Genomic DNA, 15,409 nt, shown 5'->3' with positions numbered 1-15,409 from the left:
CCAGAGCACTATAGATTCACTAAGGGCATGAGACCAGGTTAGAGGTTTGGGCTGCTGCAGCCAAGCAAAACCACTAGAGCTTTGTCATGTTGCTTGTTGCTAAGAGAGCTCCCTCCCTTCCACACTTTCCAGGTGACAGTTGTGGGGACAAGGTTGACTGTGGTGAAAATGAAAAGATGATAAAAATTTGAGATACTATTGGAGGTGGCAAGAACCGGATTTTCTGATGAGTTGGTAGGAATGGCAGGATTTTGACTTGAATAATTGAGATGGTTCCTCTGCCTTTTCTAAAACCAGCTTGAACATCTGGAAGTTCACGGTTCACATATTGCTGAAGCCTGGCTTGGAGAATTTTGAGCATTTCTTTACTACCGCGTGAGATGAGTGGGATTGTGCAGTAGTTCGAACATTCTTTGGCATTGCCTTTCTTTGGGATTGGAATGAAAACTGACCTTTTCCAGTCCTGTGGCCACTGCTGAGTTTTCCAAATTTGCTGGCATATTGAGTGCAGCACTTTCACAGCATCATCTTTCAGCATTTGAAATAGCTCAACTGGAATTCCATCACCTCCACTAGCTTTGTTCGTAGTGACGCTTCCTAAGGCCCACTTGACTTCACATTCCAGGATGTCTGGCTCTAGGTGAGTGATCACACCATCGTGATTATCTTGGTCGTGAAGATCTTTTTTGTACAGTTCTTCTGTGTATTCTTGCCACCTCTTTTTAATATCTTCTGCTTCTGTTAGGTCCCTACCATTTCTGTCCTTTATAGTGCCCATCTTTTCATGAAATGTTCCCTTAGTATCTCTAATTTTCTTGAAGAGATCTCTAGTCTTTCCCATTCTGTTGTTTTCCTCTATTTCTTTGCATTGATTGCCGAGGAAGGCTTTCTTATCTCTCCTTGCTATTCTTTGGAACTCTGCATTCAAATGCTTAAGATCAAATTGCCAACATCCGCTGGATCATGGAAAAAGCAAGAGAGTTCCAGAAAAACATCTATTTCTGCTTTATTGACTATGCCAAAGCCTTTGACTGTGTGGATCACAAGAAACTGTGGAAAATTCTGAAAGAGATGGGAATACCAGACCACCTGACCTGCCTCTTGAGAAATCTGTATGCAGGTCAGGAAGCAACAGTCAGAACTGGACATGGAACAACAGACTGGTTCCAAATAGGAAAAGGAGTACATCAAGGCTGTATATTGTCACCCTGCTTATTTAACTTATATGCAGAGTACATCATGAGAAACGCTGGGCCAGAAGAAGCACAAGCTGGAACCAAGATTGCAGGGAGAAATATCAACAACCTCAGATATGCAGATGACACCACCCTTATGGGAGAAAGTGAAGAGGAACTAAAAAGCCTCTTGATGAAAGTGAAAGAAGAGAGTGAAAAAGTTTGGCTTAAAGCTCAACATTCAGAAAACGAAGATCATGGCATCTGGTCCCATCACTTCATGAGAAATAGATGGGGAAACAGTGGAAACAGTGTCAGACGTTATTTTGGGGGGCTCTAAAATCACTGCCGATGGTGATTGCAGCCTTGAAATTAAAAGATGCTTACTCCTTGGAAGGAAAATTATGACCAACCTAGATAGCATCTTCAAAAGCAGAGACATTACTTTGCCAACAAAGGTCCGTCTAGTCAAGGCTATGGTTTTTCCAGTGGTCATGTATGGATGTGAGAGTTGGACTGTGAAGAAAGCTGAGCACCGAAGAATTGATGCTTTTGAACTGTGGTGTTGGAGAAGACTCTTGAGAGTCCCTTGGACTGCAAGGAGATCCAACCAGTCCATTCTGAAGGAGATCGGTCCTGGGTGTTCTTTGGAAGGAATGATGCTGAAGCTGAAACTCCAGAACTTTGGCCACCTCATGTGAAGAGTTGACTCATTGGAAAAGACTCTGATGCTGGGAGGGGTTGGGGGCAGGAGGAGAAGGGGACGACAGAGGATGAGATGGCTGGATGGCATCACCGACTCGATGGACATGAGTCTGAGTGAACTCCGGGAGTTGGTGATGGACACAGAGGCCTGGCGTGCTGCAATTCATGGGGTCGTAAAGAGTAGGACACGACTGAGCGACTGAACTGAACTGAACTGAATTGAGTTGGGGAGTGATGGACAATGACAATTAACGAAGGTATTATTATTGTTCTTTTTTAAAGATTGAGGAAGGGGAAGTGAATTGACCTACTTCACAAAGCTAGGAAACATCCAATTCAGGTGTATTTAACTCCAAAGGTCATGCTTTTCCCACTCTCCACATATTAATTTTTATAATGGGGGTAGGATACTTAATGATATATTATCATTAAATATTAAGATAAAGAAATATCCCTGAAAGCAAACATGGGCTTCCACATAGAGCCTGCACAAAGTCTAGGACTTTCATTAAAGGTGCTTGCCTGTTGGGACCGGATGTTGGGAATACAAATTTGGTAGATGGTGTAATGGGAGCGCGAAACCGGCCTTAGGGAACCAGTTTTTAAATACTGCGTTCTGATTGGTGCAGTCACCACGTGCTGGTGTGTGACTGGAGGAAAGTTTGCTTGCCTAGTAAATAGAACCTCAGAGAATTGTGTCCAACTGTCTTTCGCCGAGTTTGGCGAGTCGTGGTCCGTCTGGGCCTGTGATTGGTGGGATTGTAGTACGACGTCGGCTGTGATTGGTGAAGTCCGTGCGTTATTTGAAGTTTCTGTTCGCTAGTTCCTGCGTTGGCCACTAGGAGGAGCCCGGGACACGCAAAGTGCGGCGCTGCGGAGCGTCTGGGCGGCTTCCTCCCGGAGGTCCCTGGCCTCAGCGCCGCGCAGGTTCTACCGTGCGCCCCAAGGGCCACCCTGGGACGGAGGTGGGAGGATGGCGTCAGGGCTCCCCGCTCCGGCCCAGGTGGCCACGCTTCTCTGTACGGCCCTTTGGCCCCGTCCCCTGTCTCTCAGCCCCGCAGAGAACCTTGACTGGCCGAGGGGGTGGGGCTGCGGGTTCGCGAAGGTTTGTGAGGACCCAGATCCAAATTGCAAAATTGAGTCTTGTCAGGTGAGCCCCGGCTGCGCTTGTTAGCTCGCCTCAGAGCCCTTCTTCAAGTTTAACAGCCTCCACTTCCTTTATGACCCTCAGAGGGCTTTTCCTAGGTAGCCTCTCACTGGAGCTTAGAATTGTCCCTTGAATGTCAAGGTCACTAGCTTGGCGATCACCCAGTACACAGATGGCCCCTACCATCCGCAGGCGCTATCCACATTGTGCTGTTTCATTATCTTCACCGCACTTAACTCATGTTTGAAATTCTCTTTTTTATTTACTTCCTCCTGTTTCCACCGCACCTCCCCACCAGGATGTAAGTTCCGTGAAGGAGAAAATAAGGTGGCCAGATCCAGTGTAGAATGCAGTTACGTTTGAAATGCAGGATAAAACAACTGAAGTTTTAAAGTATGAAAAAAAAAAATATATATATATATATAAGTATGTCCCCTGTGTTAGTTGGTACATACTTGTACTAAACGAGTTATTCACTGTTCATCTGAAATTCGAATTTAGTTGGGCCTCCTGTGTTTTTATTTGTTAATACAGCAGCCCGGTCGGGGAGGGATCTTAACTGTTCACTGTGCTACCTCTAGCACCCACGATAGTGCACACAGAATGCGCTGAATAAATGTCGAATGATTGGATGGGCAAATTTCTTCATTCACTCATCTATTCATCCAACCCATTATATTAACTGCCAGCTGGGTTCTGGGACTCTAAGGGCAAAATGAGACAGAGTCCAATGGAGGAGGCAGACAAATAAACAGTAACCATCGTGTGATTGAACTGTGATGATATAAAGTAATAGGGGCTGTTGGAGCACCAAGGAGAGCCCCAACTTGTCTGAGCCAGCAGGACTGCCTGGAGGAAGATGACCTAGGTGGGACTTGGAGGATGAGGAGGTGAAGAGAGTGGTGTGACATCTGCTGTGGGTGGAAGGTGTGGTGCATGCAAAGGCCAGAGATAAGTTAGGGGCTATGGGATTCTGAAAGCTGCAATGGCTGAAGTGAGGGAAGAAGTGCAGTGTGGAGGGAGCAGTCAGAAAGAGATGAGAAGGAGACTCAGTCACTGAGCATCAGTACCTACCAGTCAGGTACAACAGTGATTGTACCCATTATATAGATGAGGAAACTGAGGCTAGGAGAGGGGAAATGCCTGGTCTGGGTTTATAGTCTGAGTGGGAAAGGCCTAGCTTCAAGCTCGGGTCTGGCAGATTCTGAAGCCTGATTCTTCTAGAAAAGGCTCAGGGTTAAGGATTATAATTCCAATTGGAGAATGAAGAAACTGAGGCCCAGAAAGGTGACAGGGCTCTCCCTGTGAAGGTGGCTCCATCCAGTTTAATGGGAGAGCACTGAGACAGTACAGTGAGGGGTATGGAGCAGGACAAGGGAATTCAGGCCGCTGTGTCTCCTGTTCCTGTTTGGGTTGAGTCTCTAGGAATCCTTTACTGAGCCCTTGGCTAATTCCTTGCATGGGTCCTGGGCTGGTCTGCAGTTTCCATGGAGACTGCCTCCATCCATCCCTGAAATCTCATTGTGACCAGTATTAAGAGATTAACTCTGCTCAGCAGCCCTCACAGGGTCTTGGGTGCCAGAGTGGCTGTGGGAGCTCCCTTAAGGATGAAGAGGTTGCCTGCTGTGTGCGACCCCATAACACCAGGAGGAGGATGTCAGACTGGGGCCAGGGCTTCCCCCGGGACCCCTCAGGTATGATCCTGACTTCACATCTACCTGGAGAGGAGGCTGAGATGGTGGGAGAGAGACACAGGGCCAAGGGGAGGAGTATAGATTTTGGAGCACGGTAGAGATGCTGTCGGAGAAGGCAATGGCACCCCACTCCAGTACTCTTGCCTGGAAAATCCATGGACGGAAGAGTCTGGTAGGCTGCAGTCCATGGGGTCACTAAGAGTCAGACACGACTGAATGACTTCACTTTCACTTTTTACTTTCATGTGTTGGAGAAGGAAATGGCAACCCACTCCAGTGTTCTTGTCTGGAGAATCCCAGGGACGGGGGAGCCTGGTGGGCTGCTGTCTATGGGGTCGCACAGAGTTGGACAGGACTGAAGCGTCGTAGCAGCAGCAGCCGAGATGCTATCACCTCAGCCCCCAACCCAGGAAGGCCCAGGGCCTTGACAAGCAGACCCTATTCTGATCAAGGCAAGACCCAAACTCCCTTAACAAGGCAAGGGGAGCCTCACAGAGTCTTTTTTTTTTTTTTTTTTCATACCTTGCAGTTTACAGTCATTTTTAATTTTATTTATTTTTCATTTTATTTTTTGGCTGCACCTCGAGGTATGTGGAACCTCTCCAACCAGGGATTGAACTCACAGCCCCTGCAGTGGGGGCCCAGAGTCTTAGCCACTGGACCACTAAAGGAAGTCCACCTCACAGAGTCTTTTAGGGATGTTTTAAGGCTATCTGAAGACCAGCTTCCTAATCTGCTTCATTTTGCTTTAGGGAAACTGAGGCACAGAACAGGAAAGAGACTTGTCCAAAGTCAGGCAGTCAGTGAACTGAAGCAGGTCAGGAATCCAGAGGGAGCCCTGAGGTTGCCTAAGCAGAAAACATTTGGTTCAAATGTCATTGCCCCCTCTACCATGAATCCCAGATCCTCCTTCCTGACCTCCAGGCATGATGTCCCCTCAGCCTCCTCTCCCCTGGGCCTGTCCCATCAGCCAGGCTTCCCTTCCCTCCCCACCTCCCCCCGACTCCTGCCCTCCCCTACCACCTGCACAGTCTGAGGCTGCCAGAATGTCCCTGGCAGGCTCCACTCCACTGGAGGGCACGGCCACCAGGCCCTAACTGTCCCATCCAGGGAACATCCCCACACTGGGTCACTATCTGGATGACTTGGACATTTTTTGTTCCACGCTCCAGCCCCTCTATGACTTCAGGACCTGGACAAGGTGGGGGGCCGTGAGAACCCGTCCCTATCCCAACTCCTCTTGCCAGGCCTGGGTTGGAGAGATTTAGGCCTGGCTCCAAAGCTGTCTGGGCCAGGCTTCCTGGAAGGCCACACTAGGGCAGGAAAGCAAACACTGACTCTGAAGCCAAGGAGCCATAGGTCAAATGCTCTTGACTCAGCATTGTGAGCCTCAGTTTCCTCACCTGTAAAGTGGGCAACAACCCTTCCGTCCTCAAAGCTCATTCTCACTTGCTATGGGAGAATCTCCAGGTTATACTTGTAAATGAACAAAGCGAGATGCAGAACAGTTTAAGAGGTGGGAGGTGATATCTTATGATCTTATATGTTAGCTACTGGGAAAGAGAGCAGTGGACTGGTGGACAAGAGGCAGGGCTGGACACAAGTTTCCTCAAGTGCACCGTTAAACAAAATTATGAGTTTATTTATTTATCTGGCTGCACCAAATCTTAGTTGCGGCATGTGGGAGTCTAGTTCTCCCGCTAAGGATCGAACCCGGGTCCTCCGCTTTGGGAGCGAGGTGTCTTAGCCACTGGGCCACCAGAGAAGTCCCTGCACCTTTTGTTTTGATTTTTGAGTCATGTGAATGTAGTACCAATTAAAAAAGAAATTTACTTTTTTTGTTGTTAGCAGATTGGGGCAAATATCAAACCGTAAGAACAATCACTCATACTTCAATGACATCTTAGCTAATGTCATATTATTGACAATATGAAGATCCATGATCTAGTACCTGACCCTGAGTCTCTGAATCCGAAAGGCCCTTGAATTTTAAGCCGATTTCATTTTGTCAATAGCAGATTAATAGTCATCAATACCAAGAATCAGGAGCTCCCTACAGGCCCACCACAGTGCCAAAGCACTGTCTGAACAGCATCTCGTTGAATTGGCATTCTGACTTTATGAGGAAGCTATCATGTTCCCATTCGACAGATGGGGAAATGGAGCCTTATTGCAATTGCAACCAGGAGGTTGTAGAACTTGGATACACATCTAGGCTTTTCCAGCTCCAGAATTTTAAGCCCTCCTATGATGGGTGTCAATCTTGGCTGCATATTAGGATCACCTGGAGACTTTAAAAAATACTCAGAGCCAGCACCCACTCACCCCTAGATTCCATCACTGGACATGACAGGACCTGGGCATCAGTATTTTTTAAAGGTTCCAGGTGATTCTAATTCACCATCAGCGTTGAATCTCTGCTTTATGCTAGACAGCTTTTCAAATGGGAAACCAAGGCCCAGGAGGGGAATGACCTTGCCCAAGGTCACATAGTAGCTGCAGACAGAACTTCAACAGGGCTTACAATGGATATTTTGTGAAAATAAGTGAGTGGTGCCCCACTCTGGGCAGACAGATCTCCACGGGCAGTTGGCTTGGTAAGTGGAACAAGGTTGGATTTCCACCTCCACTTGCTCCCTTACCCAGAGAACCTTTGTGCAGTGGGCAACCTGTGCAACTGTACACAGCAACTGTGGCCTAAGTCTCAGGGTCCCAAACATTTCAACTCAGTGGCCTCCAGGCAGATCTCTGGAGCCCTTCAGAACAAGGATTTGGGAGACCAGGGGTGGTTCCTGGGATGTGAGTTCATCCCTCACCTGAATAACAGGACCTGCACCCTTCAGACCCAACAAGAGCTGGGCAGGCCCCATCCAACTCCCAAAGTCACTTCTGCAGATAAAGTCAGGAACATACCCGGGAGGGAGGAACGTACACAGGAGGACAGAAACAGCCGCAGCTCAGAAGTCACAAGCCACCTGGCAGAAGGCAGCCTGTAGGGAAGCCCCTCCCACACAGACCCAAGTCATCCTGCCTTCCTTCCTGACCATTCTCTAGACCACACTCTCTATACTACCTCTTGGGCCTTGCAGACAGCATCTCCCATAATGCCCTGCTTTCCAGCCAGAGTGGCTTCCATGCCCTTTCATCCTCACCCACCATGTTCTCCAATTCTGGAAGTTTCCTCTGCCTAGGAGCCACCTCCTTCAGGAAGCCCTCTCTGACCACTCCAGCCCAGAGATAGGTCTTCTTTCTGCCTCCTTCCAGCCCTCACAATCCATACACACAGCCCACATGTGCCTTGGGATGGAGCTTATTTTATCATCACACTGACCACTTTTAATTGAACATTTATCATCTCCCAGCCCTGGAAGGGCAGGGTGGCTTGGAGATTAGGAGCACAGACTCTGGAGCCAGACTACTTGGGTTGGAATCCCAGCTTCTTAGAAGCTGTGTGAGCTCTGGCACATGATTCAGTCTCTCTGTGCCCTGGGTCTATAAGATGGTGATTAAAGACTTGGCTTTACATTGCAGAGTGGTTGTGAGGATTGATGAGTTATTGTGTGCATGTATGTGTGCTATGGAGAAGGCAATGGCACCCCACTCCAGTACTCTTGCCTGGAAAATCCCATGGATGGAGGAGCCTGGTGGGCTGCAGTCCGTGGGGTCGCTAGGAGTCGGACACGACTGAGAGACTTCACTTTCTCTTTTCACTTTCATGCATTGGAGAAGGAAATGGCAACCCACTCCAGTGTTCTTGCCTGGAGAATCCCAGGGACGGGGGAGCCTGGTGTGCTGCCATCTCTGGGGTCACACAGAGTCGGACAAGACTGAAGAGACTTAGCATAGCATAGTATAGCATGTGTGCTAAGTTGCTTTGGTCATGTCCAGCTCAGTGTGACCCTATGGACTGCAGCCAGCCATGCTCCTCAGTCCATGGGATTCTCCAGACAAGAATACTGGAGTGGGTTGCCATGCCCTCCTTCAGGGGATCTTTCCAACTCAGGGACTGAACCTGTGTCTCTTCGTCTCCTACATTGGCAGGCAGCTTCTTTACCACTAGAGCCACCTGGGAAGCCTGTTAATATGTGAAAAGCCTGCAAAACAACTTTGTAAACATTGGCCATGGTTATCATTGTGTAGATCCCACTCCATTTCATCCTCACGACAACCTTATGAGTTAGGTACCATTATTCCCAATTTACAGGTGAGAAAACTGAGACTCAAAGAGGTCAAGAGAGTCAGGGCAGGGCTCTGCGTCTTTTTCTATGGCCCGATGCCTTCAGAGAGAGGATGCGGCTGGGATGGGTTATAACTTTGAACCTCTGGTTTGCAGCTCATGACTGCTTCTCAGAGGGCCCACAGGACTCCTTGCCAGGTGACAACCTCATCCCCACCCTTCCTCCCTGACTCAGACCTTCCCAGTGGCTCTCAGGCACCACTGTGCTTACAACCAGCCCTGGGAGGGAGGGTAAACAGCAAAGAAGGGCCTTTCAGTGCCATTTTGTTTGCTAACATCCAGGATACATCCCTGAGTACCAGAGAGAGCGCATGCCTGCCCTAGCCTATCTGGAGACCCTGGATGACTTTCTATTCCTGCACAAGTCACTTCCCCACTCAGCCTCCATCTCCCCATCTGTAAGATGAGGCTGAACCGGTGGTTTTCTGATTCTCATTATTAGCAGCTGGCTCTATTTTGAAATGAAATATTAAGGACCAGTGTCCGTAAGAGGCAGACACGGGGTGAAGTAGGGCCTGGGCATAGACCCCCTTGGCTCCTAGGACATCAGAACCCATCTGAAAGGCCCCAGGCTGCATCCTCTGAAGGGCTCCCCTGGCTCTGACACTGCAGGATTCTAGAATTGCAGCTCAAAGCCGCCACTTCGCATCCCTGTTTGGAAAGCTCTCCCCACGAGCCTGCACTGCCCCGCACCCGACCCACCCCCTCGGCCTCAGCTGCTTTTATCTCTGTTTGGTAACACAGCAAATTTGCTCAGGACCCAGAGCAGGGGAAACAAGCAGACTGTTGACTCTTGAGCAAAAGCTACCCTTTGGAGAGCAAGAGGTGGCTCTGGCTGTGCGTGGGGAGGCTGATGGCCTCTTGCATAACCCAGCGGCCTCCTGCCCACCCAGGCCTTTTGCTTTGCAGGGTTAGGGGTGAGGCAAACCGCAAACTCATGCCCAGTTAATTTTTTAAGGCAAAATCAACAGGCTCAGCAATGATTAGCGAGCAGGTAAGTTGGTCTTAATCATGCTGAGGAGAAGGAGGAAGGAGGCTTCCAGGGGCCCAAGGATGGGGCTTAGTTATCAGTTAACCACATAAATGTTTCCTTCCAAGCCCACTGGCCTTCAGCCCTCAGCTTCCTCCTCTTCCTCTCGGAAATATTGAGTTGACCAAAAAGTTCATTTGGGTTTTTCCATAACATCTGACAGAAAAACCCAAACGAACTTTTCTGCCCACCCGATACTTCCATGGCATCCCAGCAAGTGGACATCAGTCCTTGAGTGATCAGACAGCCCACCCTCTGCAGTCCGTAGGAGGCACTGCCAGGGCCCTTGAGGACTGTAGTGAAGCAAAGGGCTCCTCATGGGGCTTGTGGTCTTCTTGTTAAGACTGCGCTCCCCCCACCCCACTGCCTCTGCATGAACTTGAGCATGAGTTCTCCATCCTTAGGGCTCACTGAGGGGTCTTGGGTCTGTGTCCCAGGTTCGACGGCTGCCACTCCCCTGGGGGCCTCAGTTTCTCCATCTGCCAAATGGGTGGATTGGCTGAGACACCCTGTCCAGTCTTGGAGTTCCGTGACTGGCTTAAACCAACATGGCCTGTACTCAGGACAAGGAGAGTGGGATGAGCTGTGGTTTTAGGAGTGTTAGGGGGAGAAAAGAAGCCCGGAACAGGGAGGGGGCCTACCTGGTATCTGCTGTTGGTACCAGCCAGTGACAGATCCCAGCTCCAGGAAGAGGGCTGTCCTCTCAGGTGGGAGGCATGCGGCCCTTGGGGTGGGCTGGGGCTGCAGGGATGACCTGACAGACCCCAGCTGGTGCCCCAAGACCTCTAGAGCTGCCAAAGGAAGCGAAAGGCCACACGGGGCCCTGCTGGCTGCCCAGACTGGAGTTTGGTCAGCGTTTGGGGACCTATATTGTGAGAAAGTTAGGACTTTGTCCACAAACTGGAATTTGAAATTTCAAAGGGGCGAAACTGAAGGGCCCTACCCCAGAGTAGAGATGGCTCTTGGCTTCTTTCCCCCACGACTTTTGTTCTCTGTCTTGATAAGTCCCTGGTTCCCTGCACCGCTCCCTGGGTGATGGGTGGGGGAGGAGAGGCTGGAGACGGTGGGGACATGAGCACCCAGGGGACGTGAAGATGCCTGGTGGCCCTGGGATAGCTGGTGTCTGGAGGATGCCTCTGAACTTGCCCGTGCACCAGGACAGGCTCCTTGGCTTCTCAGACCCCTGAGTGCTCCAGCAGTGACGTGACGACGGAACCACCAGTGCTCAGAAGTCCGAGGTTCTTTCTGGGAGGCAGCAAGGAGTAGGGGAAGCCCTCAAGCTCTGGAGTCAGATTGGGGTTCCAGTTACAGCCCCTCCTCTTACGTCAGGTTGGCCTTAAGCAAGAGGCTTCACCTCTTTGAGCCTCAGTTGTGTCCACTGCAACGCGGGACAGATTAGCTCAGAAGAGTGGAAGGGTCTTAGCACTGGGCCTAGCGTGGAATCTTCCTGGAAACATTATTGTCATTGAAAAGAAAAATGCTGTGGTTCAGAATGGCAGCTCCCTTAACTTCTGTCCGCACCATAGGCTTGAGCACTCTGCCCACTGCTCCTCCTCCCCAACCCCTGGCTGCCCAGGGCACTGCTCTCAAAATGCCCCTCTTTCCCCTTCCTGAGGCTCGTGGTTCTCCAACTATGACAAGAAGGAGCGGGACCTCTAAGTGAGCTCTAAGGCCTGTTTTCCCCTGGGATCTGGAACATGTTGAGCTGGGGTCTGACAGCCCCGGGGGGCGGTGCCGAGATAAAGAAGGGCTGCAGAGTTGATGGCAAAGAGGCCAGGGTGAGCTCAGGGCTGGGCCAGCTGTCCCTGGAGTTCTCTTGTGCAGGGGTCCTGATTCCAGCTGACTTTGTAGCCAAGGTCAAGGAGTCAGTCCCAGCAGTCACTGCTATTGCCCTGTATGCCTACACTTGGCCATTTCATGCCCACACCATCCCCCAGGGAAAAGGTACAAGCCGTCTGGTACCAAAAATAAGGTTGAGAAAGCTGGAACCCGAGGTCGCAGAGTTTGGGAAGTTGGCAGTGCCCGAGTGTTTTGTTTTTGTTTTTGTTTGGCTGTGCCCAGTCTTAGTGGCGGCACGTGAGAGCTTCGATCTTCGGCGTGGCACGGCTGCGGCAGTGCCTGACTTTTGACCCAGCTCTTTCTGATTTCAAGGTCCATGGTTTATCCTTTAGGGATGGGGTGGGGGTGAGGGAAGGACTAAGAACTTTATAGTTATCCCGTCTCATCTTCACAACAAATTTCAAGTTTGGCCCATTTTACAGGAGGAGAAACTGAGGCTTGGAAATAATGACTTGCCCAAGACCACAGGGTTGGTAGATCTTAGAGGTGGCCACTTGTTTATATGAGGGATGTGTATCTAGAAGATATTGTTTGGGATCAGCTAAGGATGGGGTTCCCTGGTAGCTCAGCTGGTAAAGAATCTACCTGCAATGCAGGAGACTCTGGATTGATTTCTGGGTCGAGGAGATCCACTGGAGAAGGGATAGGCTACCCACTCCAGTATTCTTGGGCTTCCCTGGTGATTCAGCTAGTAAAGAATCTGCCTGCAATGCGGGAGACCTGGGTTCAATCCCTGGCTTGGGAAGATCTCCTGGAGAAGGGAATGGCTACCCACTCCAGTATTCTGGCCTGGAGAATTCCATGGGCTGTATAGTCCATGGGGTCACAAAGACTTGGACACGACTGAGTGACTTTCACTTTCACCTTTTCAAGGATGGGGTGATGGAGAAGGCAATGGCACCCCACTCCAATACTCTTGCCTGGAAAATCCCATGGATGGAGGAGCCTGGTAGGCTGCAGTCCATGGGGTCGCTAGAGTCAGAGACGACTGAGCGACTTCATTTTCACTTTTCACTTTCATGCATTGGAGAAGGAAATGACAACCCACTCCAGTGTTCTTGCCTGGAGAATCCCAGGGACGGGGGAGCCTGGTGGGCTGCCGTCTATGGGGTCACACAGAGTTGGACACGACTGAAGTGACTTAGCAGCAGCAGTTACCCTCTCCACTGGGTCTGTGGTGATGCTCTCTGCTTCCCCCACCCCTTCAAGAGTAGGCTGGATGGGAGTAGATCCAAGAAGAGTTCCTCCCCCCGAAAAAGGCTCACTGTGAGTGTGTGTATGTCTGTCAGGGTGTGTGTGTGTGTGTGTGTCTGTCAGGGTGTGTGTGTGTGTATGTCTGTGTGTGTGTGTGTGTGCACGTGCACGTGCGCGCGTGCATTGTAAGGGGAGAAGACAGCTGTTAGACCCAACTGTGGGCAAGGCCAACCAGTCTCACCCTGGAGTGATTTCTCCTCTGGAGTCCACCACTAACCCCTGTGTTCAGTACAATATCCTCCAGCGTATTTGGCTGTTTAATTAAAATTGAATAAAACTTAAAATCCCAGGTGTTAGATTAAAAAAAAAAAAAGGATGGGGTGAATCGTGTATGTAACAGATTACGCAAATTCCAGCTCATGGGTGCGTGGATTTACTGATGTGGTAGGCCGTGACTGGTGGGACATGGATGGGTGTGACATCGTTCTCTGGAATGTGCCTCAGAGGCAGTGGGTCACCTGTGTTGTGTGTTTGGTAAAGCATCCGTGCCCTGTGTGTGAAGTAACTTATGGTGTGCAGGCTGCCCACCTGGGAGTTCTTGCATGTGGCATGGCCGACTCTATTGATTATAGACTTTATTTAATTTAATCTAAGATGCTGCCTATCGAGATCAAAGATTTGTTATTTTTATTACGGATTAAACTTTGACATTCCAGCGATCCCAGCCTACTTTTGGAAATAGTAAACTGCTCCCCTTAGACTGGATGAGACGCCCTGTGTGAAGTTTTTTGAGAGGAGTAGCTGTGTGCGGTCTGTGTCAGAGGTGTCAGACGGGTGACAAGACCCGGAATCAGCCATAGGTAGTCCCTCCCAGGACTGTCCCTCCTTCTCCTCCACGTTTATCCCTTAGTTGGGTCTCCTGCCCAAGGCTCTTGGAACCAGGCTCAGATGTCCTTGGAGGAACATGGGAGGAGTCCAGCAGAAGCTGAAGTCTTTTCCTTCAGCCCTTTTGGAATCTCTGTCCCTCCTTCCCTCCCTCAAGGTCTTGTACTTATCAACAAACAACTGAGCCGGCATCTTCACCCCACTTTACAGATGGGAAAGTTGAGGCCCTTAGAGAGACATGATCTAAGCAAAGTTATCCGAATAGTGACAGAGCTAGTCCGTAAATCACCAGGCTCTGCCATCAGTGGGATTCTCCAGGCAAGAATACTGGAGTGGGTTGCCATTCCCTTCTCCAGAGGATCTTCCCCACACAGGGATCAAACCCAGGTATCCCACATGGCAGGCAGATTCTTTACCGTCTGAGGCACCAGGGAAGCCATAAATCTGGTCTCCTAACGCCAAATCCAGCCTCTCTTCTCCAGAACAATTGCTGCCCCCAACTTCCCACCCTAATTATCTAAGCTCCAGGGGGAAAATGGAGGGAGGAGAACAAGGCTTACACAAGCCCGAAAAAGGGCTTCTAATAGTTGGGAGAATGTGAGGAGGATGCTTCTACACACCCCTCAAACGCAAGCCGCCTCTCCCTCCAATGTGCCCATTCATCGATTCACTCACCTTCCCACTCATTCAGTCCTTTGCTCACTCATCCACCATTTCACTCACTGATTCATTTCAGTCTTTCAGTAATTCACCCACTCATCAATTCACTCATTCACGTATTAATACCCTGTCTGTAATTCACCCACTCTTTCTTTTTTTTATATTTATTGATTTAGCTGCATCGCATCTTAGTCGCATCAGCAGGATCTTTTGTGATGGCGCATGGGCTCTCTAGTCGTGGCACTCAGGCTCAGTAGTTCAGGCGCAGGCTTAGTTGCTTCGAAGCATGTGGGATTTTAGTGCCCCAAGCGGGGCTTGAGCCTGAGTCTCCTGCTTTGCAAGGTGGATTTTTAACCACTGGACCACCAGGGAAGTCCCTCACCCACTGGTTAATTCACTCCTTCATTAATTCACCCACCCACTCACTCATTAATGCCCTCTTTCACTAATTCACCCACCCTTGCCCTTATTACCAAATCCCTCTGCCCAGCCCTTCCTGCCAACAAAGGAGGACAAGCTCCCAGGCCTCCAGAATCGTAGGTCCTTCTCCCCAGACCTGCGCTTTCCCCCTCTCCTGGGGACCTTATCTGCCCAGCTAGATCGGGAGCTCTTGCCCCTGTCTGTGTAGCGGGCAGTGAGGGCTGGAGGGGATGAGAAGAAAAACGTTAGCCGTGAATTGAAGGCCACAAGATTAGCAGGGCCCGGTCCCGAACAAAAATGCAGGCCCCTTGTTCAGAATAGCCGAGCACAAAACCAAACACGGGAGCCTGAGAGTGGAGCTCCTTTGCCCGGGTGCCCTGTTCAGGTGGCTTGCCCACGAAGCCCACTCTGGAGGGAGGGGAC

General features: G+C 50.1%; 1 protein-coding gene and 1 long non-coding RNA gene across 3 annotated transcripts in view; one reads left to right on the top strand and one right to left on the bottom strand.

The window, feature by feature from the left end:
* The window catches only part of LOC147360192 (uncharacterized), a 29,349-nt gene extending 18,520 nt beyond the window's left edge, over positions 1-10,829 (bottom strand). Inside the window, exon 1 of the long non-coding RNA XR_015138988.1 lies at positions 10,630-10,829. This is a non-coding gene — a long non-coding RNA (uncharacterized LOC147360192). The remainder of the gene's footprint in view (positions 1-10,629) is intronic.
* The window catches only part of HNF4A (hepatocyte nuclear factor 4 alpha), a 67,315-nt gene that overhangs the window by 21,203 nt on the left and 30,703 nt on the right, over positions 1-15,409 (top strand). The window lies entirely within an intron of this gene.

This window comes from Bos grunniens, chromosome 13, assembly GCF_055505025.1.
Source record: "Bos grunniens cultivar Pamir isolate PY7600 chromosome 13, Bosgru_T2T1.0, whole genome shotgun sequence".
NCBI lineage: Eukaryota > Metazoa > Chordata > Mammalia > Artiodactyla > Bovidae > Bos > Bos grunniens.
This window is presented reverse-complemented; position numbering and strand designations above follow the sequence as displayed.